Source organism: Felis catus, chromosome B2 (assembly GCF_018350175.1).
Source record: "Felis catus isolate Fca126 chromosome B2, F.catus_Fca126_mat1.0, whole genome shotgun sequence".
Taxonomy (NCBI): domain Eukaryota; kingdom Metazoa; phylum Chordata; class Mammalia; order Carnivora; family Felidae; genus Felis; species Felis catus.
The window spans coordinates 6183790-6211343 of record NC_058372.1 but is presented as its reverse complement, the minus strand read 5'-3'; the positions used below and the strand labels follow the sequence as shown (position 1 = coordinate 6211343).

Below are 27554 nucleotides of genomic sequence, written 5' to 3'. Positions count from 1 at the left end.
ATAATCTGAGACCCGTGGTCTTAGGACAAAATACCAGCCTAGAATCTAAAGAGACATGCATCTAGAGAGATACAGCTTCTGAGGTGTGTTTACTTGGAACAGAAGCCACTAGAATCTATAGCCATTGGGAACAGTTGAATGACTGTTTCAATAAAAAGGGGTTGAGTTCAAAATAGTGTGAAAGTGAGTGATTATTGGGGGTAGCGGTCTAAGGGAGGTCCCACCCTCCCCTAAGCTTCCCACTGCAAACCCCCCACCAAGTTCTCATGGTGAGGATTGGAGGATGATCCCGTCACGGCCCAGGCTGGGGAAAGGAAAGAGCAGTAATCTTACAGCCCACACAGATTCGGTGCCCTAACAAAAGGCTAGGCCCCAGAAGGAAGGAATTCACCAAGAGCAAACTTGAAACCTTATCCCAGTTCCGGAAGGAATCCTGCCCCCAACTCCTGCCTCCATGTCTGACTTAGGAAACACAATATATCAGGTAAATAGATTAGGAATGTTGCAATCAGAGAAGGGAGCAGGAGAATGGGGATAAAAATCTACACTCCCCAAGGAGGAACAGAAGCACTGTCGGTCTTCACATCTGAGACTCAGATGTGATGAGGAAATTACAGAATGTCCCTCACTCCTCCAATCCTGCAATGCCAACAAGTATCCAATAAAATAGCGGTGGATGATAACGGAAAGACACTAGTTGAAAGCTTCAACATCCCTGTCAGTAATTGAAAGATCAAGCAGGCAGAAAATCAGTAAGATTATAGATAACCTGAATGACACTATCAATCAACTTGATCTAATTGACATTTATAAAATATTCTATTCAATAGTAGAATACACATTATTCTCAAGCTCCCATGGGATGTTTACCAGGATAGACCATACTCTGTTCCATAAAATGTACCTTAATGAGTTTAAAATGATAGAAATCATACAGAATACGTTCTTAGACCACAATAGAATTAAACTAGAAGTTAAGAAGAGAAAAAGAGCTGGAAACTCCCCATATATCTGGAAATTAAACAACACATGCTGGGGGGAGCCTCAAAGGGATGTAAAAAGTATTTAGAACTAAATGAATGTGGAGACGTACCTTCAAAATTTTTGGAATGCAGCTAATCATACTTAATAATAATATATTTTAGAAAAGAAGATCTATCTACAATCAGTCATTTCAGCTTCCACCTTAGTAAACTAGAGAAAGGAGAGCAAATCAAACCTAAGGAAAGCAGGAGAAAGAAAATGAAATTTGGAGCAGAAATCAATAAAATTAAAAGTGGAAAAGAGATTTAAAAATCAATGAACTCAAATGCTGGCTCTTTGAAAATGATAAATCTCTGGTTAGGCTAACGAGAAAAAGAGAGAGGAGACAGAGAGAAAAGAGCACTTTCCCATGTCAAGAATTAAGGAAGGGTGGGGGGCGCCTGGGTGGCCCAGTCGGTTGAGCATCCGACTTCGACTCAGGTCATGATCTCATGGCCCGTGGGTTTGAGCCCTGTGTTGGGCTCTGTGCTGACAGCTCGGAGCCTGGAGCCTGCTTCTGATTCTGTGTCTCCCTCTCTGTTTGACCCTCCCCCATTAATGTTTAATGGATAAACATTAAAAAAATTTTTTTAATAAAAATGAATTAATAAGAAAGAATTAAGGAAGGGATAGTCACAACTGAGCCAGGGTCATAAGGGCATACCACAAACAATTTTATAAATACAAATTTGAGAACTTAGATAAAACGGACTTATTATCTGATGAACCAAAATACATAAGCAAGGCAGAGACAGGTAACCCGAATAGTTTTATAATATTTATTGAGGATGTTGAAGTAGCAGTTAAAAATCTTCCCAAAAAAAGACAACAGTTGGCCCAGATGGTTTCACCAGTTAATTTTTCCAAACACATACATACGAAATAAACTAATTCTACACAACCTCCCCCCCCCCCAGAATAAATGAGGGAGCACCTTACGACTTGCTTTATGAAGACTACATTACCCTAATAACAAAATCAAATAAAGCTATGGCAAGAAAAGAAAGCACAGACCGATTCCTGATGAAGATAGAGACAAAAATCATGGACAAAATATGAGCTAATCTAATCTCACATAACAAAATAAGTCATCACAACCAAGTTGATTTCATTCCTGGAACACAGAGATGGCTCATTATTCAAAATTAAACCAACATAATTCATCAGAGTAACAGACAAAACAAGAAAAACAATACGATCGTATCAACATATTCAGAAAGATCATTTGACAAAATTACTTATTGATAATAAAACTGTTAAAAAAACAGGATGAGACGGGACTATCTATAACCTCATAAAAATACAAAAAATACAAAAATCTACAGCTAACAGAATCCTTAAATACAAAAGACTGAACACTTTCATGCTAATAGCAGGCCAAAGCAGGGGAGTTGTCTCTTACTACGGCTATTCAACTTCGCACTAGAAGTCATAGGTCGTACAATAAGACAAAAAGAGGTAATAAAACTGTCTTCTATTGCAGGCAGCATGGTTGTCTATGTAACAAACCCAAGGAACCTGATTTTTTTTTAAAAAAATCCTGATAACCTAAGTTCAAACATGTACTAAAGCTCTGTATCTTTACTCTCCCTCCCCACAACATCTTATGTTTGATTTCACAATTTACATTTTACCTTGCGTTAACAAATTTTGTAGTTAAAGTTATTTCAACTTTTGTCTTTTAAATTTCAATAAAAGTTTTCAAGGGCATACAATAGTTCCTGTCCCTGCCCCCCTCCCCACCCCCACCCCCAGGTCTTTTGTCTTCTGAAAAAGCATGAATTTGGAGGATTTTGCATCACCCAATTTCATGACTTATTATAAAGCTACCAGAATCAAGATAGGGTGGTATTGGAAAAAGAAAAGACATTGACAAAGGGAACAGAAGAGAGAGCCCAGAAATGGACCTACGCCAACGGAGGCAACTGATTTTCGACAGAGGCACCAGGAGGATACAATGAAGAGAGGCATCTTTTCAACACATGGGACTAGAACATTCAGATGCCCATATGCAAAAAAAAAAAAAAAAAAAAAAAAAAAAAAAAAAAAAAAATGAGCATAAACACAACTCACTCACAACTTACACAAAAATTAACTAAAAATATGTCTATGATTTAAAGCATACGATATCAAAAGTCCAGAAGAAAACCTAGGAGAAAAATGTATGTCACCTTTAGCTTAGGGATGAGTTTTCAGATACAACATCAAAGCATGATCTATGAACCACATTGTGAAGATGGAGTTCATTACAATTAAAAGCGTGTGCTCTGTGGAAATCACTGCCAAAGGACAAGTCACAGACCAAGAGGATATATTTGCAAATCACATATGGGATAAAGAACTCGTATCTGGAATATACACAGCACTTAAAATTCGGCAATAAGTAAAATCCATTTGAAAAATGGGCAAATAATCTGAACAGAAAACTCACCATAGAAGGTATACAGGTGGTAAGTGAGCCTATGGAAAGATGCTCAACACCATTTGTCATCAGGGAAACGCAAATTAAAACACCGAGATACCATTCCACACCTAGTAAAATGGCTAAAAGAAGGAGGGAGGGAAAATGACAATACCAATTGCTGAGGAAAATGAAGGGCAGGAAATCTCATTCATTGCTGGTGGAAATGCAAAATGGTACAGTTCCTTTGGAAAACAGTTTTAGCTTCTTACCAATCTAAATAGAGCCTTACCATACAACCCAGCCATCACTCTTGTAACTATTTATTCAAATTCTTTGAAAACTTATGTCCGCAGAGAAAACCTGCACGTAAATGTTTCTTGCAGCTTTATTCATAATTGTCAAACACTGGAACGTAACCAAGATGCCTTTCACTAGGTGAACGCAGAGACAAAGCGTGTGCATTCATTCAATCGGATAACACTCAGCAATAAAGAGGAGTCAGCTACCAAGCCATGTAAAGACAGGGATGGCTGTAACCTGAGTGTTATTAAATGAATAAAGCCAGTTTGAAGAGGCCATCTCATGTAGGATTCCAAGTCGGAACTCTAGAGATGGAAAACAGATCAGTGGTTGCCAAGGTTTGAGGAGGGTTATGGCTAAAGAGGTAAAACACAAAGCATTTTTAGGGCAGCGAAACTATTCTATATGATGCTACCATGGTGGACACACAGTAGCACTCATTTGTTAAAACCCATAGAACTTTTCAGTACAAAGAGTATCAGTCAAACGAATGAGGGCCTCTTGCAGCAAGGAATGGTTCTAGGGTTGGAGCAGAGAATATGGAAGCTGAAGCTTCATGCAGTGCTAGAAACCAAGAGGTGCTAAACACACACGCACGCACATGCGCGCGCGCACACACACACACACACACACACACACACACTGATGACAGTATGTCCAAAGGACACAGGAGCCCACTGAAAAATCTCTTAATGACTAAATCTGGAAGAATTTGAGCAACAAAATAAATACTACAGTATTCACTTATCACCCCAAATACATAGTGAATACCCAAGAGCCCATACTGATATACGTCCAGGGTAGAATAAATAAATGGAACATAAACACATCTCCCATACAGAAAACTTCGAATTAATTTTGGTAAATGCTCACCCCATAATTCTCCACCCTTTAGTGTGACCTGCACAGAGCCCACTTTCTCCCAAAGAGGGCATTATGAACAGCAAGCAAGGAGGGGCTTTACAGGGAGGAACCTGGCCAACACTAATTCAGACAAGTGATCAAGATTAATAACCACAGCGTTAAGTCATGCTTTTAACAGGTACCATGTATCTATCCTCAACGAAAGTTGGTTTAGACCCTCTGTGGTCTTTCTTCCCCAAACCCGCAAACCTTGTTTAGCCATGAGAAAAACCAACAGAAAAAAGATAAATTGGGGGACATTCCACAAAGCACCTGCCCAGTAATTCTCAAAACCGTTTAAAGTCTTCAAAAGCAAGGTAAATTTCATAAATTTTCATTCCCAAGGAGCCTATGGAGCATGCTAACCAAATGTAATGTGGGATCCCATATAGGATCCTGGGACAGTAAAAGAACATTCAGGAACAAATAGTGATACTGGAATAAAGTATGAGGTTGGGTTGTAATAATGTATCAACACTGGTTCCTTAGTTGCACCAAATGTACCACAGGAAGATTAACAACGGAGGAAACTTGCAGCTGTGTGTAAAGGGACTCTGAAATAGTTTTGCAACTTCACTAAAGTTAAAAAAAAAAGTATAGCATACTACATACCCTGCTAGCTGCCTCAAATTATCTAGGTACTTTTTAAAGTATAGCAATGTAACAATCTATAGTTGTTTAGTGTTACGTTGTATCCTTTCCCCCAGTGCTTGGTACATAGCAGTCACTCAATAAATATTTCCTGAATGCGAGCAGAGTGTCCTTTCTTAAGTTCCCGGGCAAAAATATTATTGTAAGGGGGAAAAATGGTACAGACACCAACAATATGGAAACTCTTCATCACTGCATTGCTTGAAAAGCATTCTTTCCAATTCTAACTATTTGAAAACAGAGGAAGAACCAAATTGATCTCTAATAGACAACAGCATGGAAGCCAGAAACCAAGTTCTTTCGCAAAACTTTTCTTTTTGGTCCTACGAGAACCACAATAAAAGGCCTGGGACATTCTTAAATGGGAGAAGGCAAAAGAAAAATACACGTGAACTTACACAATTACACCGTGGAGGGGCTCATGAAGGCTCTTCAATTACAGAATTTATCCTGATCGCTGCTCGGTCTTTTGGCTAAGATCAAGTGTAGAATTCATCCTGGAGTAGAAGAGAATTCCAGATTCTAGAGCTCATGTCTGAGAAACTCTTTCCCCCTCCACTGGAGCTTTTAACACTGCTTTTAACAGGCAGCTGTTTTAACCAAGTGGCTTCAAGTGGCTGAGGTAAATACAGGGGTTATAGGTCTCACCTGCCCCAACAAAGTCCCAATTCACAAGGGTCTAAAAGAATTATCACAGAATCGCTGAAAAATTCACGTCAATAATTCTCACTATGGAGATACATTTCAGGAACATTTGTCCCCAGATTTCTTGTAGACAACGGAATGGTAGCATACTGTTAAGTCTTGCTTAACAATGGCAAATTCATTAAGGGTCTCTATTTTGCCCATCTAGAAAAGATAAGAAAAGGAAAAAGAAAATGACCTACCCTATCTTTTCTCCACAATAACATGTGGGAATATTGCCCTTTGGAAGGGGCAGAAGTGGTGAATCTCTTTGTGTTACTAATATATTAGAACAGCTTGCTTCTATTTTAAAATTGGAGATCTCGCTGGGATCCTTTCTCCCATAGTCACCTCCTCTTATCACCCTTCCCTTTATGAGACCAGGATGCAGACAGAATGGAAACAAGCATGAAAGAGAAGAAGAAGAAGAAGAAAAAAGAAGAGTTTCCACAATGAGTTAGAAAATCCCCAGTTAATACGGTGTGCTGTATTTTTATTTCCTAGTTATACACTTAAGATGCTCCTGTTTAAACATTTTATGGCTTCCTTTTATAAAGCCCTCTCTCTTTTAGTGGTTAAGTACCTTGAAGCCAAGATCTTACATTAAAGGAGAATCTAATTAGACCTTTCAATTCAGACAAGCTACTGGATTCTTTTAGCTCCATTATAGAAATGTACAGTAAAACCCTTTTTCCTCTGTGTGGTGAAAATAGCAGTTATCTTCAAGGAAAAAAAAAAAAAAGAAGGAAAAGACATGAATTAGCCCACCTCAATTTAAGCAGAAGGCACACGTAGGTGACCCTGCCTCTTTGTCCTTCTACATAAGAAGGTTTTCAAATTTTGCTGGAGCCGCTGGAAGCAGAGGTGTGGAAAGTGGGTTGTTGCTGCTTTTAAACCCTTAAATGCACCACATTGAAAATGCCTTCACATTGAAAGCATGAAAATTGCAGTAACTACTTCAATAAGCAAGTAGTTTAAATATAATTTCTGGCAGCACATATATATTCACAGGGAAAATGAGTGAAGAAAGACAGTATGCAGTTTCGTAAAAAGGAAAACATAGAAGTCTACGTCATCTTGCCAGTGTGCACCCATGAAAGTAATGTCATTTACAAAAAAAAAAAAAAAAAAAGAGGAAGAATGGGTTATTCACTCGGATTCGTGTTACTCGTGCCACATGTCCCTTGCTGTCATATAGCCTATGGAACAAGGTGCAGTGACAGGAAGATACCAAGTATGTCCCAATGCATCCTGTTGCGTTGTTAAAAGATGCTGAAATCCTAAAACAAGTTTCTTCCAACAGCACTGCACCAATGTAGATAATCAGACACGCCCGATGTTTATAGCCAACCTCTCGCCAAGCTCTGAAATCCGCAATTAACACAAGATTTGAACTCAGTGGTAAATATTTGGGTCGGGAAAGTTAGACAGAAAGAAAAAAGAAAAAAAAAGAGGAAGCAAAGGTCCTTTTCACTGTTTGAGGTGGGCTAAAAAAAGTGATACTTTTTTTTAAGATGTCAGGATGCAAAGAGGGAGACTTGGGGATTTAGCAAAAGCACCTTGGCCTGAGTCCTGATGTGGGGTACACAGTGGCTGAGTGGTATTTACCTCATTTATTCGCTCTGAATTTCAGAGTCCTTATCCACGAGGTGAAGACAAGCATCGCTTGGGGGTTAGCGTCCTGGGTACAGCGTTCCATGCATGATAAGGATTCCTGCGGACCTCACATCCTTCATGTCTCGGGTCACATGATACTGACAGACGTGGTCTCTTTTGGGGGTTGCCTGCTGATGTATCGACCTGGTGCGGAAACAGTATAAACCACATCTTAACAATTCGCTTGATCCAAAGATTTGGGGTTTCCTGATATGTACTCAAGGTTTGACTTGGAGCTCAATTTCACACCTTTTATGTAAGACTTAACTCGTATTATTAATATTGTTACAAGAGTGTCATTTTTTCACAAAATTCAGCCACACCGCACCTCCTCCTGCTTTTTTCATTGTGATTGCCCCCATCACTATCAATAGAGTGACAAATTCAGGTGAACGAGTGCTATTTTCACCCACTCATTCTCTTCTACACTCAACATGGCACTGTTTCTAGTGTTGCGTGCAAAGAGAACTGTGTTACATGGGGCTGGTGTGGTGACAAACACTATCATTGTGGATATAGCATTTCTTGGGTTAAGCCAACCTGTTTTCTTTTTCACGCGTTCAGAGGCAGCCCTGTGTGTGCATCACACAAAGCAAGCGACCGAGTGCCTTCGGAGATGTGAGAGGATGAGAGAGCACGCGCACGTGAGTCTTCCCCGCCATGTGTCACAGCGACGCCACCTCTGTGCGTCTACTAAAGCTGTGGATTCAGAAGGCCACCTGCAGAAAACCCTGCCTTCAGGATGGAATCTTTAAAAGAATCATAAAAAAGCGTGCTTGAGTTTTCATTTATTTGTTTTTCTTGTTATGTCTCCTCCACAGCTACACATGGCCTTATAAGACACCTCCAGAATGAAAGGGAGTATACAGATGAATATAAACGAAAAAGAACATCACGGAAATCATTTTGTGATGGTTTTGTGAAACATCACGGAAATCATTTTGTGATGTATAAAAATATCAAATCACTGTGGTGCACACCTGAAACTAATAGGATATCACGTGCCAACTATACTTAAATTAAAAAAAAGGATACGCGGTTTTCAGAAGCAAGAAATTAAATTGCAATCTTTGTCATATGGCCATAATTAAAACACCACAGAACCTGTTCTATGTAGCAATCTATTTGGCAACGATCAGAAACTTAGAAAGAGGTCTAGGTAGAGGAAAACTACTAGAAATGCAATGCTCAGGTGTACCATGAAATTATTTTCAATGTGTCATCCATTTTCAGGAGGTCAGAGACAAAAACCCTTACATTCGTTCACGTAACACAATGTATTGTGTCAAAAATGTTCATCTGATCCTTGGAAATAAATTATCACTGCGTTCATCCAAATACCAACTTTGCCATTTTGTCCATAAAAAAAAGGATATTTCAGCAGAATCTGGGCGTATTCGATTTTTTTCTTTCAAATGAGGAAATTGATTATTTACCTTAGAAAGCCGAGATTAGCAATGATTCGTGAGGGCTATGATTCAATCAGAAGGGATGGTAAAAATGAGGGGAAATAGGTAAAAGATGAATATAGGTTAATGTCAATAGAAACAATATGCATTTTTCTTCCAGTTTCCCAATTTGCACAAGTGTCCATTTCCCACCCCCACCCCCACCCCCAGGTCTCCATTGCAAGGCCAGCTCTAAGGAGGATGATTACATCCTCCAAGGGTTTACCTTAAAAATGACCGAAATAGGGGGCATCTGGTTGGCTCAGTCTGTTAAGCCTCCAACTTCGGCTCAGGTCATGATCTCGATGGGTTTCGAGCCCTGGGTCAGGCTCTGAGCTGTCAGAGCAGAGCCTGGAACCTGCTTCAGATTCTGTGTCTCCCTCTCTCCCTGCCCCTCCCCTGCTCTCTCTCTCTCTCAAAAATAAACATTAAAAAATTTAAAGAGTAATAAAAAAAAGACTGCAATGAGACCCATTAGAACACTAGTGATGGAGGAGATCCGTGACCTACACCCTGTAAGAGGCCCTCCTCCACCACTGATATTCTGGTTCCTCCCTCACTCTCCAGCCATACTGGCCTCCTTGCTTTTACTCAAGACTCCTGTTCTGTCTCATGTTAGAGCCTTTGTGTTGACTTCTTTTTGGAAATTTCTTTCCCCAGAAAGTTAGGCCTCACTCTAACTCTGTCGCCTCCTTCAAGTCTTCCTGAACATAGCTTTTCAATGTTGTCTACACTGAGAACCCCATTGCATTTTGCAACCCCGTCCCAAGGACCACACTCCAGTCAATTCTGACCAACGCCTACGTTCTTCTTCACAGCACTTCTAACCTTCTGACATATAATTTATTGTGCATTGTGTTTATTGTAAATTGTCTCATTCTTCATTTAGGGTGAAAGGTCTATTTATTATCTTAAATAAATGATTTTAGCTTCCACCCTAAGAAACCAGAAAAATTGGGGCACCTGAGTGGCTCAGTTGGATAAGCGTCTGACTTGGGCTCAGGTCATGATCTCACAGTTCGTGGGTTCAAGCCCTGCGTCGGGCTCTGTGCTGACAGCTCAGATCCTGAACCCACTTCAGATTCTGTGTCTCCCTCTCTCTCTGCCCCTCCCCTGCTCATGCTCTGTCTCTGTCTCTCTCTCAAAAATAAATAAACACCAAAAAGTCAAAGAAACTAAAAAAATTAGAGCAAATCAAACCCAAAATAAGTAGAAAAGATAAAATAATAAGCATTCGAACAGACATCCATATAATAGGAAAGAAAAAATAAAGTAAATGAAAATTTAAAAAGCTGGTTATTTGAGAAAATCAATAAACCTCTAGAAAGACAGATAGGGAAAAGAGGAAATAAACAAATCACAAATAGCAGGATTGAGAGAGGCTCCCCATTACAGAGTGTACGGATTTGAAAGGCTAATAAAAGAATACTATGAACAACTTTGAATTTGAAATTGACATATTAAATGAAATTAACAAATCCCTTAAAAGAAGTAAATTACCAGAGCTCAGTCAAGAAGCAACAGACCAAATGAATAGCCCTGTATATTTTTTGAAAAACTGAATGCATATTTAAAATCCTTTCCATGAAGAAAGCCTCAAGCTCACATTTTCCAAGAAGCCACATGCTAAAGGGAGAAAACTCACCATTACACGTAAAGTCCGAAAAACTGAAGAAGCTATTCTTCCCAACTCATTCTATGATGGTTGCCTTACCCACAGACAAAAATCAGACACAGACATTGTAAGAAAAGTAAACTACTGACTAATATCCCTCATAAATAGAGATGTGAACATGCTAAACAAATTTTAGCAAATCTAATCTAAAAATACTTAAAAGTATTAATAGGCCATGACTAAGTGGAGTTTATATTAGAGATACAAGAGTCTTCTAGCATGAGGAAAGCAATCATTATAATTCACCATAGTAACAATCTAAAGAAAAAGAGACATACGATTACTGAAATAGAAGCCAAAAACACTATTTAACAAAATCCAGCATAAATACTAAAAAATAAAACAAAACAAAGAAAGCCCTCAGCAAAATACTGAGAGGACCATCCTCAACTTAATAAAGGACATCTATGAGAAACCTATGACTAACATAATATTTGATGACAAAGACCTAATTTTCCACCTTTCATCAGGAAAACCCAAGAATATCCACTCTCACCACTTCTATTCAACCTTGTACTGAAGGTTCTAGGCACTTCAATAAAGTAAGGAAAAAAAAACAGAAGACCTCTATATTAGAAAGGAAGTTGGAAAAAATTGAAGAAAAAAAAAGGATCTCAGGGTCTCATAAGGTAATAGCAAAACATCTAATGTTTTAGTAAATGGAGTCCCAAGAATAGCAAAGAGAAACACGGGCAGAAAAATATTTAAAGTAATAATGGCCCCAAACTCGCAAATTTCGGGAGAGACCTAGATTTCCACTTGTGAGATGCCTACCAAATTCCAGACAGAACAAATAAAATGAAAACCCCCACTCTTGCAACCAAAATACAAAGATAGTAAAGTCCCCAGAAACACATACTAACAGGTGACCGCTGATGTTAGTAATCACAGACGTCTTCACTAAAACATCAGAGACCAGGCATCTGCGAAGGGCTGAAAGACAAAATAAACCCTGACAGTCCAGAATTCTCCACCAAGACAAAAATAGTCCTCAAACATTAAGATCAAATAAAGACATTTTCGGATAGTAGAAGAACTCATTGCCAGTCGATCTGCATCACCAGATAAAGGATGTTCTGAGGCTGCAGCAAAGTAATAAATAGCAAGCCCCCTGGAAAGAACGACAGCTCTGGAAACGATAAATATTTGGAAAACCATAAGACATTTTGTTCTCAAGTTAGCAAATATGTATTTGTAGATTCCAAGATGGCTCTTCTGCACACCTGCGCAGCCGTGTGCCCAGGAGAAGCAGGTGTCTGCACTTGAAGCACCTGTTCTTATCTTTATTACGTAGAAAGCTCATTCCTGGACCTGGGTCACACTAATGTTTGCTGGAGGGTAATTCCCAATAAAACAAACAAGCAGGCACGCACACAGAGAGAACCTCTGGGCAGAGGTATCTATGTTTGTTTATTTAAGTCTCTAGCAACACAGCTTTCCCAGGCATGTTTCGAATCTTGTTATTTATGGACCTTCAACGAAAGGAAACAGGTAAAAAAAAGGCACAGAGGTGTATGTCTGCGGTCTCTGGTGGGTTTTAATGCTGGCTGCTGTAATACCTAAGCCCTTAAATCTCCACGCCTTCGCCCAATAACTAGTCGTCGGAAGTCCATTTGGTCAGGATAGGGAAGTCCTACCCCATCATTCAGGAAAGCAGACATGACAGGGCTCTTTCACCTTCAGCTGGAAGCTTCCAAGGCTACCCTGGCTTTTACATCCAGCTAGGAAATAACATGATGGAATCTGGTTATTCTTCCTCTAATGTCTCCATAGAGTCATGATATCTTTAGGAGACAAAAAAAAAGTAATGAGGAAAGTTTATTTCAAACGATGGAGAATGCTGAACTTTATAAGCTGCTCTAGGCCAGAATTTCCCTCATAACCCTCTCATGTATACCCTTCCTTAACACCGACAATGCTTTTTCAATCCAATGAGGCAACCTGATGGGAAGTGCTCATCTCTATTAGGCGAGCAGAGAGCTGGCGGACGGGGGTTGGGAGGCCACAATGGTCAGAATGAAGGGAATAACAGAAACTCAGCAATCAATGAGACACACAGGGAACCAGGTTCCAGCTATGAAGACAGAGAGTAAAATGACAAAGGAGGAAATAAAGCTTGAAGATGTTAAAAGAGCAGTGAGCTTTTAGAGGATGGGGACTCTTTAACTCAGGCATAGATCAGCTAGACCCTTGAAACTCGAGAGTCAGTAGATGATGTTTTGAAACGTGAACCGGTTGGCCTGCATCAGCTCTGTTCGTTCTGCACACTCCTATCACCTCTGTCCCTTCAGACAACAAACGGCCCTTCCAAGCTTCTGGAGTCCTCAGGGAAAGTCTAGGCCTCCAAGGGTTCTGTTGAAAACCCACCAGCTGGTATATACCCTGAGGTCATCACAATGTCCACTGCTGTCACTCCTCATTTCATCTTGGGCAAAATCCTACACGTTTCACAGCGACCAGTTCCTACATCACTGTCTGTCCCTGTTCCAAAACCCAAGAAGAATCCACCCCTCTTCTTCTGGACCCTACTCATCACAGCCAACTCACCAGGAAGATTGCTTGGTGTTCCTGCCAATTGTCCAACACACCATTAGCCCCAACAGCAACGTTATTCCCCGGTGACAGGTAAGGAGCCCCGTCTGCAGCACCGGCCTCACCAGTGAGGGACCTCACGCCCCACAGTGAACAGAAGCCATCTGAATGGTCCTGAGCTGCACTGAGCAGAGCTGAGCTGACTGAATGAATGAAAGGCAGAGTTGCACGGGGGTAGGTTTCTGGGTTTCTGGAAGAATCAGTCATGAGGACTCAGAGGTCAAGAGAAAATGGAAAGAACTTCTAAACACCACAAATCCCAACTTGTGCCTGACTGGATTCAATGTTAATAGTCTGAGCCCATGGTTGGATATTTGCCTGTAATTTTTACGCAACAGAATACCCCACAGTGAGGACTGAAGTAGACTCTGTGCTTTGGCAATCATGGATCTCAGGATGTGTTAAGATTGCTGACTTAGGATTTGGCAGAGTGGGAGGGTCATGAGAATATTGTATCAAAATGCAGAAAAGACCATATATCCAATACAGGAATGTGAAGAAGAAGGAACACTCCAGACCATGTATTATTTTTTTTAAGTTTACTCGTTTACATTGAGAGAGGGAGGGGCAGAAAGATAGGGAGAGAGAGAATTCCAAATAGGCTGTGCATTGTTAGCGCAGAGCCCAACATGGGGCTCAATCCCACAAACCGTGACATTATGACCTGAGATGAAATCAAGAGTCGGAAGCTTAACCTACTGAGCCACCCAAGCACCCCCAGAGCATGTATTATCTCAAGAAAAATTACAGGAAAGAAAATGGTAAATTCAAGAACATTTTTGAACACACACCATGCCTAGCACTCTTGGTAGGTAATTTCCTTTAAATTCTTTTTTTTAAGTTTATTTTTTTGAGACGGGGGGGGGGGGGGGATAAAGAGGGAGAGAGAGGAGAACACAAGTGGGGGAGGGGCAGAGAGAGAGGGAGAGACAGAATCCCAGGCAGTTCCACGCTCTCAGTGCAGAGCCCAATGTGGGGCTTAAAGTCAGGAACCCTGAGATCATGACCTGAACTGAAGTCAAGAGTCAGACGCTCAACCGACTGAGCCACCCAGGCGGCCAAGATAATTTTAACACATGATATGCTCATCTCTCCCAACACCCTGGAGATTTTGTAGAGGAGTCCTCTACAAAGATGACACATAGGAAAGTTAAGGAACTTGTTCAGGACTGTGCATCGGCCATTCACACAGAGAGATGTTCGGTTTCAAAACACGTGCCCTCACCAGGAAATCAAACCTCAGTGTGCATGTCCTCTCATCTTTCTGTTACGGGGACAAAAGCCCTGCCTGGTGTCACACACTAGGATCTCAGCGACAGTTCCCAGCTAGCTTTGGGTACTTCAGGTTAACAATTCTTGATATTTTTGACGTTATTGGTTAGCTTGTACGTCACCTGGGAACAGATAACCCCACTGTGAAGGATGACAAATAGAATTGGAACCTCAAGGGCGACAGCCAGGGGACTTCCAGGGAGCTGTGCAACAGAAGGTATATAATGAAAAACTTCCCAAATCTCCTCCCCAGCAACATGAAACAGTTCCACGTTGATGAAAACTCAAAGCACAACCACAGGCTCAAAATTACTTGAAGACATGGGGCACCTGGGGGCTCAGTCGGTTAAGCCTCCGACTTCAGCTCAGGTCACGATATCGCTGTTCGTGGGTTCAAGCCCTGCATCGGGCTCTGTGCTGACAGCTCAGAACCTGGAACCTGCTTTGGACTCTGTGTCTCCCTGTGTCTCTCTGCCCCTTCCTCACTCACGCTCTGTCTCTGACTCTCCCTCAAAAATAAATAAACATTAAAAACAATTACTTGAAGACATAGCAAAACTAATTGACTGTAAAAAGAGAAAAATTAAGACAAGCAATCTCTAGTCTCGCACGGTACCCATGCCCTTGGTATGGCCAGCAGCAGAGATTGAGAAACAAGAAAAAAAGAAACAGAAAAAGACCTCCAGACCAATTTTACTTCTTCAATAAAGTCAGAATTCTAAAGAAAATATTAGCAAACTGAGTCAATACCTTAATAATACATTAATCAATACATTAATAATAATAATAATAATAATAATAATAATAATAATAATAAACTCTGACAATTGGCATTTATGCAAAAATACAAAGTTGGTTTGATAGGTCAGATTTTTGTCTCTAGAACTTTGAAAGGAGACATTTCTGTTACATTAAATTGCCAGACTGGGGAACCTGGGTGGCTCGGTTTGTTAAGTGTCTGACTTGGGCTCAGGTCATGATCTCAGGGTTCGTGGGTTCGCCCAACATCAGGCTCTGTGCTGACAGCTCGGAGCCTTGGACCTGCTTCAGATTCTGTGTCTCCCTCTCTTTCTGCCCCTCCCCTGCTCACACTCTGTCTCTGTCTCTCTCTCAAAAATAAACATTAATTTTTTTAAAAAACAATTGCCAGACTTGGATTAATGTTGTGGCAACCTTTGAAAAGTAACTCAGACGTATATTTCTTGGTTTTGCTTTCTATAAGGGTCTAGAAACACTACCATGAGTTCTAGGTTTCTAAGTCCTATTCTCCACAGTGAAGGAACCAGGATTTCTTGGGAGAAATTACTGACTCCAGGGCAAAGGCAGAGAATATGCAAGATAAGTCTGGGACATCTAGTGGTATCAGAAAGGAAAGATGTACTCAGAAAGGATGAGGGCTTGTCAAAGGAAAGGGAGCCAACCTGAGGCTACTCCCAATAGACACGGCTGGAATAATCTAAATGATAAAATAAATAATAGGACAGTTAGATTTTAATCTAACACAGACAAACAGACTAAATTTAAAATACGTAAAAAACAAATAATTAGGAAAGAAGGGAAACTTCTTCCTTACAGTAGAATTCCAAGTAATAACTACAGAAACAAAGATGAAACATCAAACACCACTATGCAAACACTAGGATGGTAACTGTTGCAGACAAGTTAAATTCAGTGAGCAGAAGACAAGCCAAATTCAGTGAGCAGAAGTTTGAGGAGTCACACAGTCTCAAAGAATCTTCCCTGAGTTACTTATTAACCACAGAGGGTAGGATAGTAACTTCACAGTGGGAAAATCAACAGAAACCGTCTTAACCAAGTAATCAAAGTCAGTGTCACCAGTAATAAGATATCTGAACATTATGAGCCCCGTGAGAAGATGCACCGAAAAGGACACATCATTTCTTTGATATTCTTGCCAAAGGTGTATAATAACCTCAGCACGGTGATTAAGAAACATTGAACAAGCCCACATTAGGAAAAAGGGGGGAAAGGATATTTATATTTCAGTCAAGAGTTAGAAAACATGTTTAAATTAGTTTAACCCCACTTAAGGGACATTGGAAAATGAACTGATCAATAACCTTTAAAAGTGTCAAGGTCTTGGGGCGCCTGGGTGGCTCAGTAGGTTAAGTGGCCAACTTCGGCTCAGGTCATGATCTCATGGTCAGTGAATTCAAGCCCCGTATCGGGCTCTGTGCTGACAGCTCAGAGCCTGGAGCCTGTCTCAGATTCTGTGTCTCCCTCTCTCTGACCCTCCCTTGTTCATGCTCTGTCTCTCTCTGTCTCAAAAATAAATAAACGTTAAAAAAAATTAAAAAAAAAGTGTCAAGGTCTTGAAAGAAGGGAAAAGTGAGGTATTCTTGCAGACTGCCTGGGAGTTAGGAGAAATAACAACTAACCATAAGGTAAAAACCTGGATAGGCTATTGGAACAGAAAAAAAGGACATTACCAGAAAAATTGGTGACATGAAAATACAGGGATTACTTTGGTTACTAGTAATGTACCAACGTTAATTTCCTGATCCTGATCCTTGTGCCCTGGTTATGTAAGATGTTAGCCTTAGAAGAAGCTGGGAGAGGGAAGCTGTACGGTTTTTGTGACTTTTCTGTAAATCTCAGTTTAGTTCAAAATTTTAAAAAGTGACTGAACACACACAATAGATGCAAGTAACACAGTTTACTGAACAGTTTGTTTAAAAAAATCACATTCACAAAATTAAATACTATTATTAATTTTTTCCTTCCCTCCCTTGCTCACTCCTTTCCTTTTCTTCCCTTTTTTTACTTCCTTTCTTTCTTCCTCCTCTACTTCCTCTCTCCCTCCCTTCTCTCCTTCTTTCTTTCCTTCCTTCCATCTTTCCTTTTATGCTTGATGAGGAAACACATCCCACAGCAGAACATTTGTTCAATCTTGTTATAGTTTTGGGAGACTTTCAAAAGCCTCATTAGAGGGACTCAAGATACAATTATTTGATTAAAATCAAGCCTGGAAGTAATTTGTTTCCATTTGACAAACAACCTCTTTTCTTTGAACCAGGTTTACCTCCACTGCTCAGACTGTTTGGGGCAACTATAATCAAGAGCTATTTACTCCCACTAAGCCAAGGAAAATAGGAAGGGATCATAAAAACGAGAGCATGTTGGAATGGGAACAGGTTTTCAAGAAAAAAAAAGGAAAAAGACAAAGCCAGTAAAATTTCTTTTCAGAAAGCTCTTTTTATTTCATATTAGCGCAAAATGGACAGCTTGCAATAACTATTACAGATTAGGTGGGTTTTTTTTATTTGAGGGAGGATCTTAAAAATGTACAATCTGTGAAATAAATATCACAAGTTTTTGCCTTATTTAAATTATAAGATATAGGACAAAATCTGTTATTACTTTTTTGCCTGTGGGGGCATTTGTGTTATGTGGGAACCAGAGGTCAACTACCTGTCTATTCATACCTCTTGTAAAATTTTCCAATCCCCTCATCATCACCAGCATCTTAAAAAAAAAAATTCTGTATGTCATTACCTCACTGCCCATGCTGCCCTCACCACCACCATAAGCTGACAATGCCATGGTCTTTTTAAAAAAAGGGGGGGGGGGGGAAGAGAGGGCTGTTTTCCATCCTGAAGAAAAGAGGAATCTATTGTCAAATGGAATATTAATCTCTCATATCATATAATTATAATAATGTCAGACATTTTTCATGAAGGGGAGAAAACCAGATAAAATAATTAACAGAAAATTCGAAGGCCATGTGCCACGTAGTAGAGGGAAAGCTTTGTGCAAATAACCAGAACACCTGGGGGTCGTGGGTCCTTAGGCAAGTTAACTTTTTCAAATTTCATTTCCCCCTCTAAAATTAGGAAGCATAATTATATTGCTAAATGCTGCCCAGACCTCTAAATTTGTGCAATTTCAGTAAGTCTGTTGAATTTGACTTCAAGTTTAGTGATAATTTCGCTCAGACACTTGATTCTTTCCCAAAAGCCTTTTTTAAGTCTCTGCTTTCACTCATATATTTTTCTTCTGTCTCTAATCATCACCCTGCAGTTGAGAAATTTTGATTCTAAATATACAGAGGGAGGGCACATATTATATGCAGTGCACTTACCTAATTCTCCCAAAGAGTGCAAATGACAGTTTAGACTTCTGTTCTTAAAGACCAGAAATCACAGCTTTAGGGGAGTTTTATCTGAGATGATCAGGGAAAGCTAATATCTACATAAATCTCTCATCAGGCATTGGGTCCCACCATACCCATGAAATACTTGTTCATGGCGTTAATAAGAACTTCACTTTGTAAGCCAGTGGATACTTTTTCAGTCCTTATTTTAACTGATGTGGTTAACAAGTATCTTTATTTGAAAATAAAAAAAAAAAAAAAACAATACTACTAATCAGGCTTAGCTCTCCGGGTCCTCCTCGTATTCATTCGGCTTCTAATGCCCTGATATACACTCTGTTCCTCAGCCTTCCATCTTTGACCCACACTTACTTTTCACCTTCTCACTGACTGCTTGTTTCAACATTTATTCTCAGGATTTGTTTTCACCAGCAAGGTAACAGACATGAGACAACGCCTTTGAAAGAAGAATTTGTGACTTACATTTCCCGAGAGAACGGGGGCATGGCATACCGCACCCCCTCACCCTGCCAGGCCACATGGGGAAGCACCTCATTTTGCCAGGAAGCATGAGGAGGTGATTAGATTAGGTTACAACTTCCTTTGGGGTTACCTACGGGATAAACAATTTAGGATGGGCTAGTTTCAATGACTCTGGCGGGCCTTCCAACATGGGGCTATTCCCATTGTCTACTACAGGGTCTTGGGTAGATTTGGGGCAGGAGAAATATGGGCTTGGTGTGTTAGAAAAGGTGCAGAACATAAGTTCTAGATTGCAGGAGAGGTAAACATCCCTGGTCATTAGTTTGACCCGGTAATCAATGGATGCCTGATAGACAAATACAGAATCCGAGAAAACACAGCCAGAGTTTACTGTCTACTTGTGGATTTTTTTTTAACAACACTTACATTCATCTCTTAAATCTAGACCTCACTAGAGTCTGCAAACTTCATATATAAGTGTGTGTATATATGTATGTATATGTATACACATCTGTCTACTAGACAGTTCTCTCTGAATATAAGTGAATATCTCAATCCCAAGAACTCAAAATTGGTATCCATGCCTAGTAAACTTGGTCTTTGTCCTCTTTTCCCTACCTTGTTGCCATTATTATACATCCAATCACTCAAATCATACATCTGAAAGACAAGGTTGCCTTTTTAATTATCCTTATACCTATGACCAGTTGTCACTCCCTTCTGTCCTGATCTCTTAAATAATTTTATTAATTCTGCACACTACTTTCAATTCATGATCCCTTAATTTATCAGAGTGTTGTTGCACAACATTGCTTGCCAAATGTCTCTCTCTTTCTCGTTCTACAAATTAGGGACTTTGTGTTTTCCATACAAAGCAAAAGGGAAGTTAGTTGAAAATGAGATTGGGGAAAAAATTAAATGTGTTGACACCAAAGGCTTGGGTGCTAACTTCTCTTTTGTGCATTATGTTAGTATTAAAATAACTGTGATTCCTCTAAAAAATAATCTGTTATTTCACACCTCTCTACAGCTCTCTAATATGTCCCCAGTATTAGGGATGTCCTCTGCTCCCACCCACGAATTTGGCAAGTTCTTTATTAAAATGTCCCTCAGAACCTGTGAGGGCTTTCATTCATTTGGAGAAACTTCCCTAACCCATCTTTTTTCTCCAAACTGCCTTCCCACTCCATGCTTTTTGTTGCAGTTTTCCTAATGTATGGAAAACATGGAAACTGCTTCCTACCAGCACCCCCTGCTTCAAGTTTTTAAAGGGCGGGGTTATCTTGCACATCTGTATCTCACTGACTCCTGTCCACAGTCTGTTTCTTGAATCACCCTGAGCTAAATTTGAAAGATTCCAGAACACTTCTCTGATGGAGGCTCCCCAAATTAAAAGTTACAGAGTAATTTTGCTCCCAATAGAGAAGTAGCGTTTCCTGATAAGTCTATTGCTAGAACTCTAGTCCAAATATTTTTCTTTTTTGGGTTCCCTATTAGGCAGCTGTGGGACAATGCACAGTTTGCATACATCAAACAAAGCCTTCATTATCGATACGTAGTGTGTTCTATGCCAAACGAGCTGTACCCAAAGATGCCCCTTTTAGAGAATATGTAGAGGAGAACATGCTGGGCAGACAGTTTATGTGAATATACAAACAATGATCGAAGAGCAGGGTGTTGTAATAGAGTTTAAAACCCTCTGAAAACATAATTTTCTTTAGGAAAAAAAGGAAAATTTCTCCATGCAAAAAGCATCAGGTTTGAAAGATATCTGACAATAGTGTATTTTTTTTAATTTATTAAATACATTCAATCATGTATTTTAAGCTACAGGCATCAGTTACTAGATATTCAATTCTTTGGAGTAGAACCAAATTTTCTTTTTATCTCAAGCTACATCACTAGGTAAACAAGTCAAATATACTTACTTGCCAGCAATAAATTTTTTAAGTCAGTATTCCAAATGGTGCCTTCCCCTCTTGCTGGATATGTTTAAAACAGACTCACTGTAGGGAGCAATATGCTTTTAAAAATGTGTGTATAAGACAAAATCAAGACAGATAAGTTGATATGTGATAGTGAAAATAAAATTAAATAGTCTTAATATCAAGGCTTTCTTAATATTACACAGAAAACATGGTAGGAAATCATGTTCCCTAGATTCAAAATTCTACTAGTACTAAAAAATAGAGAATCAGAGTTCAACATTTATACTATAAAGAGAAATGGAGAAAAAATATTTCTAATTTTTATTTAAAGACATTTTCTCTATATATGAAACCATTTTGATTCTGGAGTAAGGTAGTCTCATTTTGTTCGTTAAAATACTATTTTAAAAGATATCCATTTTACTAAAAATTAAATGAACAATTGAAATTACTTTAAAATTCTTAATAGACTTCTTGAGAGTAAGAAAAGTCAACGTTCAGTCGTACAGCTACACAAAGACTTTTATTCTGCAAAATTAGGGGGAAAATGTCCTTAGATATTGGTAATAAGTCAAAATCAGCAAATAATACTGCATTTACCTACTAATTCCATAATTTATTAGGTAAAAATGTCAGTGTAGTTGAGGTCTTTTCAAATATATAATCTATCACTCTTTCTTTTCTACTTGTCCTTTTTTGTATAGAATAGCAACCTGAGAAATTTCTGACCCAGTAGTTAGGGTCACATAAACAAATATATGAGGTCTTTTGATGAGAGGTAAGGAATATACAAGAATGCAATATATTTGCAAAATGTCTAACCTGACTCACACTGTTCCAGGATGTTGGTTTGCTTGTTTGTTTTTTTAATGTATATTTTTGAGTGGGGGGGTGCAGAAGGGGGGCGGCCGAGGATCTGAAGCGGGTGCTGACAGCAGACAGCCCGATGTGGGGCTTGAACTCACAAGCTATGAGATCATGACCCAAGACGGAGTCGGAGCTTTAACTGACTGAGCCACCCATGCCACCCCAGGGTGTTGCATTTTTATGGTAGTTTAATATATAGCAACATGAGTCAATAGTTTAGAAATATTTTTCCCACTGACCAACTAATTTGAGTTCTAGAATGTAACATGTAAGTGTTAAAAAATAGCCCCACTATTACTAACAATAATAAATATTTTATTTTTTTAATTAGTTTATTTTTTTAATATGAAATTTATTGTCAAATTGGTTTCCATACAACACCCAGCGCTCATCCCAACAGGTGCCCTTTTAGAACCTAATTGTGAAACCACAGGGAGATGATTATGTGTTCTGCATTGATCGGAAAGCATGTACCTATTTTGAAAAAATAAATTTTTTTTCAAAAAATATTTAGAAAGCTGAATAGGGCAATAAAATATTCTTGGCATAATACTTTGTGAACAAACCACCATATAAAAGTGCATATACATCATAAATATAACTGAATGCATGTATCCAGGCAAGAAGAAAAGTGTTATCAAAATGGTCAAAAATGAAATGCTTACAACTTAATGGTGGAATTATCTCCTCCACATTGCTCTTTAGAATTTTCTAATGTTTTAAATAAATTCATGCAATCTTTGCAAGTAAAATTATATTTAAAGAGAAAATTTTAGCAATAGTATTTGGGTTCAATCAATCAGTATATTAAAAGCAAGGGATATCTGTATGGTGACAAAATTATAATATTCCTTAGAATTAATAATCTCTCTGTTATGTATTTCATAGCGTGTTTGATGTTCTTGAATGCAATGGAAGTACATGCAGTCATGAATGTTCTGCAAACCATCTTCTTTGAATTGGAATGAACTTACTACCAACTGATGACACGATATAGCACCAAATCTCTAAATTTTGAAGCCTGCAATGTGCCACAAGTAGATTCACCAGTACAAATACCATGAGTGACAAGTAAGAGGCATATTACAAAACATATTACAGTGACAAATAAGACAAAGTAAGGTCCAGAGAAGAGAAACAGGCTTTGAACTGTCCACCACCCAGTAGTATAGTACTATAAAAAAACAAAACAAACAAAAAACAAAAAACAAACAAACAAAAAACAAAACAAAAAAACCCCCCAAAACAGAAAGCAAAAACCAAAAAGCCACCTGCTGGGTGACTGAGCTGGCTGAGCATCAGACTCTTGACTCTGGCTCAGGTCGTGAGATCGAGCTTTGTGTCGGGCTCCTCGTTGGGTGTGGAGCTTGCTTGGGATTCTCTCTCTCTCCCTCTCTCCCTGCCCCTCCCCTGCTTAATCTCTCTCTCTCTCTCTCTCTCTCTGTCTCTCAAAATAGTAAATAAACATTAAGAAAACCCCAAACCAGAAAATAACAAGTTTTGGCAAAGATGTGGAGAAATTGGAACCCTTATGTACCACTGGTGGGAATGTAAAATGATTCAGGCATCATGAAAAACAGTATGGTAGTCCCGCAAAAAATTGAAATAGAACTACCATGTGATCTTACAATGCCACTTCTAGGTATATTCCTAAAAGAATTGATAGCACTGAATTAAAGAGATATTTGTATACCCTTAAGGTTTATGGTAGCATTATTCACAATTTCCAAAAGGTAAAAGCAACCCAAATGCCCATGATAGATGAATGGGTAGACAAAATGCGATGTATACATACAATGGAATACTATTCAGTCTTTTCCTTAATTTAAATTCGAGTTAGTTAACATACAGTGTGGTATTCATTTAAGGAGTAGAACCCAGTGATTCATCACTTGCATATAACGCCCCAGTACTCATCCCAACAAGTGCCCTCCTTAGTACCCATCACCCATCTAGCCCATCCCCCACCCAGCAATCCTCCAGCAGTCCTCAGTTCGTTCTCTGTATTTAAGAGTCTCTTATGGTTTTTATCTTATTTTTCCTTCCCTTCCGCTATGTTCATCTGTTGTGTTTCTTAAATTCCACATATGAGTGAAATCATATGATATTTGTCTTTCTCTGTCCAGCTTATTTTGCTTAGCATAATACATTCTAATTCCACCCGCATTGTTGCAAGTGGCAAGATTTTATTCCTTTTGCTTGCCAAGTAATATTCCATTGTGTGTGTGTGTGTGTGTGTGTGTGTGTGTGTGTGTGTATATATATATATATATCACAACTTCTTTATCCATTATTCAGTTGATGGACGTTCGGGCTTCCTCCATAGTCTGGTTATTGTTGATAGTGCTGCTATAAACATTGAGGTGCATGTGCTCCTTCAAATCAGCACTTTTGTATCCTTTGGATAAATACCAGTAGTGAAATTGCTGGGTTGTAGGGTAGTATCCCTTAATTTTTTGAGGAACCTCCATACTGTTTTCCAGAGTGGCTGCAGCAGTTTGCATTCCCACAAACAGTGCAAAAGTGTTCCCCTTTCTCTGCATTCTCGTCAGCATCTGTTGTTTGCTGAGTTGTTAATTTTAGTGATTCTGACAGGTGTCAGGTGGTATCTCATTGTGGCTTTGATTTGTATTTCCCTGATGATGAGTGATGGTGAGCATCTTTTCATGTGTCTGTTAGCCACCTGAATGTCTTCTCAAAAAGTGTCTATTCTTGTCTTCTGCCCATTTTTTTCAGGTTTATTTCTAGGTATCTTATGGTTTTCAGTGAAATTATAAATGGTTATCAATTCCGTGGTTCCTCTTTCTGTTCCATTGATCTATGTGTCTGTGTTTGTGACAGAGATCTTGATTACAGCTTTGTAATACTGCTTGAAATTTGGAATTGTGATGCCTCCAGTTTTGTTTTTCTTTTTCAGAATTACTTTGGCTATTCAGCATCTTCTATGGCTCCATATAAATTTTAGGATTGTTTGTTCTAGCTTTGTGAAGAATGCTGGTGTTATTCTGATAGGGATTGCATTGAATGTGTAGATTGTGTTGTGTACTATAGACATTTTAACAATATTTGTTCTTCTGATCCATGAGCATGGGATGTTTTCCATTCTTTGTGTCCTCTTCAAGGTCTTTCATAAACTTTCTATAATTTTCAGCATACAGGTCTGTATTCTCTGGTTAGGTTTATTTCTAGGTACCTTATGGTTTTCAATGCAATTAGAAATGGGATCTATTCCTTGATTTCTCTTTCTGCTGGGTCATTATTGGTGTATAGAAATGTTACTGATCTATGTATGTTGATTTTACATCTTGTGACTTTGCTGAATTCAGGTAACCAGTTCTAGCAGCTTTTTGGTGGAGTCTTTCAGATTTTCCACATAGAGCATCATGCTGCCTGTGAAGAGTGAAGTTTTGATTTCTTTCTTGCCAACTTCTGTGCCTTTATTTCTTTTTTGTTCTTTGATTGCTGAGTCTAGGACTTCCAGTACTATGTTGAACAACAGTGGTGAGAGTGGACATCCCTGTTGTGTTCCTGACCTTAGGTGGAAAGTTCTCAGATTTTCCCCATTGCAGTTGGTATTAGCTGTGGGCCTTTCATATATGGCATTTATGATGTTGAGGTATGTTCCTTCTATCCTTACTTTCTTGAGGGTTTTTACCAAGAAAGGATGCTGTATTTTGTCAAATGCTTTTTCTGCATCTATTCAGAGGATCATGTGATTCTTATCCTTTCTTTTATTAATGTGATGTATGATGTTGATTGATTTGTGGATATTGAACCACCCCTGCAGCCCAGGAATAAATCCCACTTGATCATGATGAATAATTCTTTTAATGTATTGTGGGATTCGATTTGCTAATATCTTGTTGAGAATTTTTGCATCCATGTTCATCAGGGAACTTAGTCTATAAATCTCCTTTTTAGTGGGGTCTTTGTTTGGTTTTGGAATCAACGTAATGATGGCCTCGTAGAATGAGTTTGGATGTTTTCCTTCCATTTCTACTTTTTGGAACAGCTTCAAAATAATAGGTATTAACTCTTCTTTAAATGTTTGGCAAAATTTCCCTGGGAAGCTGTCCAACCCTGGACTCCTGCTTGTTGGGGAGATTTTTGATTACTGATTCAATTTCTTTACTGGTTATGGATCTGTTCAAATTTTCTGTTTCTTCCTGTTTCAGTTTTGGTAGTTTATACATTTCTAGGAATTTATCCATTTCTTCCAGATTCCCCAATTTGTTGGCATATAATTGCTCATAATATTCTCTTATTATTGTTTGTATTGGAATACTACTCAGTCTTAAAAAGGAAGGACATTCTAACATACGCTAAAACATGGATGAACTTTAAGGATATTATGTTAAGTGAAATAAGCTCATTACAAAAGTAGAAATACTACACGAATCCATTTTTTAAAATACTCACAGGAGTCAAGTACATCCAAAAAATAGAATGCTGGTTCCTAGGGTCTGGAGGGAGGAGGGAATGGGGAGTTACCGTAAGTATAGAGTTTCAGTTTTGAAACATGAAAAGAGTTCTGTGAACAGATGGTAGTCCTGGTAGCAGATGAATGTGATTACACTTAATGCCATTAAAGGGTACACTTAAATATGGTTAATATGGTAAATTTTACGTAATGTGTACTTTCCCACAATTAAAAAAAAGAAATAGGCTATTAAAACAAACAAATAAAGTACCTGAGTAGCTACGGTGACAAAAACCGATGTAATATAATGCCTAGTTACATTCCTTAAAATATATCTTCCCTAACATGATAAAAACCTAATTAACAAAACCATGTAAATTCCTAATAAATAAGACAAAGCAGAGTCTAGATATCATTGCCTTGTCTTTAAAATTTAGTAAGTATTGACTGAAGGAAATAGATGTGTATCTAAGGATAGCAGGCTTCAAGACAATATTTAGAAATGCATGAATGAGAGATAAAAGTCAGGTGTTTTCCTTTCATATCTATTTTACAGTGTTATTTAGGAGATCAGAAACTATTGAATATTTCTCTTTTATTTCATTTCTTTTTAATGTTGAAAGGAAGTATAAAAACCCTAAGATGGAAGAATAATGTTGGCAAACTCATTTCTTTATTAAAGTGTTTTATATGAGTGCAATTTTTTTTTAGCATAATGCCTCCCAGTCTAGGGAAAAGGGTATATATGAACTCCTAAGAAAAAAGGACTTGCTTTAAAATTTTTCACTCAATTCCAGGGCAGCTGGGTGGCTTAGTCAGTTAAGCATCTGACTTCAGCTTAGATCATGATCTCACAATTTGTGAGTTCAAGCCCCTCGTCGGGCTCTGTGCTGACAGCTCAGAGCCTGGAGCCTGCTTTGGATTCTGTGTCTCCCTCTCTCTCTGCCCTTCCCTCACTTGTGCTCTGTCTCTGTCTGTCAAAAATGATTAACTGTTTAAAAAATTAAAAACTTCACTCAATTCCTTATCAACAACAACAGCAACTTAAGTATGAGGCTTTCTTCTCTGAGTCTCAAAATTTTCTGCTTAAAACGGGTAAAAAAACTGGCCTCCTGGGTTATTAGGACCACTCAA

General features: G+C 38.8%; 1 long non-coding RNA gene across 1 annotated transcript in view; it reads right to left on the bottom strand.

Annotated features, from left to right (window-relative positions):
- The window catches only part of LOC109499521, a 581435-nt gene that overhangs the window by 123211 nt on the left and 430670 nt on the right, over positions 1-27554 (bottom strand). The window contains exons 5-6 of the long non-coding RNA XR_002742161.2: positions 7574-7765; positions 5680-5778 (exon numbers count right to left, since the gene is read on the bottom strand). This is a non-coding gene — a long non-coding RNA (uncharacterized LOC109499521). The remainder of the gene's footprint in view (positions 1-5679; positions 5779-7573; positions 7766-27554) is intronic.